Source organism: Mandrillus leucophaeus, unplaced genomic scaffold, assembly GCF_000951045.1.
Source record: "Mandrillus leucophaeus isolate KB7577 unplaced genomic scaffold, Mleu.le_1.0 Scaffold88, whole genome shotgun sequence".
NCBI classification, from domain to species: domain Eukaryota; kingdom Metazoa; phylum Chordata; class Mammalia; order Primates; family Cercopithecidae; genus Mandrillus; species Mandrillus leucophaeus.
In genome coordinates, this window is record NW_012109585.1 from 5516924 (window position 1) to 5519104 (window position 2181).

The 2181-nt window shown below is 39.3% G+C and overlaps 1 protein-coding gene across 1 annotated transcript in view; it reads left to right on the forward strand.

Annotated features, from left to right (window-relative positions):
• The window catches only part of AFF4 (AF4/FMR2 family, member 4), a 71964-nt gene that overhangs the window by 36934 nt on the left and 32849 nt on the right, over nt 1-2181 (forward strand). The window lies entirely within an intron of this gene.

Here is a 2181-nt window from a genome sequence, read left to right on the forward strand (position 1 = left end):
AAGGCAGGCAGATCACATGAGGTCAGGAGTTCGAGACCAGCCTGGCCAACGTGGTGAAACCTCTTCTCTACTAAAAATACAAAAAATTAGCCAGGCATGATGGCAAGCACCTGTTATCCCAGCTACTTGGAAGGCTGAGGCAGGAGAATTACTTGAACCTGGGAGGCAGAGGTTGTAGGGAGCCGAAATCGTGCCACTTCACTCTAGCCTGGGCCACAGAGCGAGACTCGGTCTCAGAAAAATTAAAAAATAAAAGAAATATTGACCTTTTAAGGCATGAGCATGCAAATTTTTATGTAAAGGGTCAGATAGTGAAATATTTAGGCTTTCAGAGCCACAGAGTCTGTGTTTTGACTGCTCAGCTCTGCCATTTGTAGTATGAAAGCAGCTATAGACCATAAGTGTGGCTGTATTCCAGCCACACTCTTTAAAACAATGTAGTAGGTTGGATTTGGCTTGCGGGCCACAGTTTACCACCTCTGCTCTGAGATCATGGATTTTTCTCATCTGAGAGTTGTATGTGTATATTTTTCTGTGTATATTCCTAATTTATATTGAATAAAGAAGTCATAAAATAAATACAGGATTCTTCTTTAGGCCAAGCTATTCATTTAACCACTAGATTAAGTAACATACATAGTTTGTACTGTCTTTAAGTTTTCTTATTTTTATTTTGTTGGTAGAAGCAGAAATGTATATAAAAATGTAACAGGGTAATGTATTGGATGAAAATAAATTCCAACTTAAAGAATGAACTCCTGAATTCCTGAGACCACAGGTTAACTCAGTGATTAAAACAAAATTCTAAAGAAGCAGTGACTACAGTGTCAGCTTTCCATGCCACAGTCACAAACTGTACTGTGATGACCCTAGACTGGTAGCACTTCAGCTGAATAAAAGAACTAAGAATGAAAAATACAAGAACACAAGAAGCACCCCCCTCACTGCTGGAAAATTCAAATTATATTCCTATTCATCATACTTATTTATATGTAAAGAACGGAAGTGTACTTACCATATCTATACCTATCACTTTGGTTGTGAGGGAACAAACTCACGCAGAGCTCTGAGCAGTCTGGTAAAAGCTTTGACATATTGACATGTGTAAACAAGTTCATTGAGCTGCCATTGTTAAATCATAAGGGCCCAGAGAATTCAGAGTAAGTACATTTCCTTAGAGGAAAATCAGTCATAGAGATAGATGCACTAAGCCCCTGTCTGAAAGAAAACTCTTTTTTCCCTGTTCTGTTTAATTGGGCCAGTCTTAAAAATCATCTGGTTACTTTATTTCAGGGTGATGTTTAATATATAATATTTTGAACTTAGGGTCAGATATAGAAATGTAGGTTAAACTTTGAGGGGGAAGAGTACAAGTAGTTATTAGAGTGAAAGAAGATTTCCTTCTCGCTGATTGGAGATTGTCATGAAATTTTAAGAAAGGTAATGGAATTACTGGTAATGAGAAATTAGACATTTTTCTAGTTGTAGTTCTCCCTAAACTTTGTATTAATTTTTCCTCCCATGTAAAAAGACAAGGAATGTTTTGTGGGCTGTTACGTAGAAAATTTTAAGTTTAATGGTTTTGATTTTATGACCTTAAAAGAAAATTTACATCTTTAATTTTGCTTTCAAAACCAAATTCCAGAAACTGTCAGCTTATAGTATATGTGTGTACGTGTTTAAATTGATTTGAATTTTGATCAAGGGAGATTTTGGAACTTGGGAGTTTGTTTGTTTGTTTGTTATTGTTTTGTTTTTTTGAGACAGAGTCTCACTCTGTCGCCTAGGCTAGAGTGCAGTGATGGGATGTCATCTCCCTGCAACTTCCAGCTCCTGGGTTCAAGTGATTCTCCTGCTACCTCAGCCTCCCAGGTAGCTAGGCTACAGGTGCCCACCACCACGCCAGGCTAATTTTTGTATTTTTAGTAGAGACAAAGTTTCACCCTGTTGGCCTGGCTGGTCTCAAACTCATGACCTCAGGTGATTCGCCCACAGCCTTCCAAAGTAGTGGGATTACAGGCGTGAGCCACCGCACCCGGCCAGAATTTGGGAGTTTTAAAAATATATACGTAGTCAGCCATGCGCAGTGACTCACGCCTGTAATCCCAGCACTTTGGGAGGCCGAGGCAGGTGGATCACGAGGTCAGGAGATCGAGACCATCCTGGCTAACACGGTGAAAC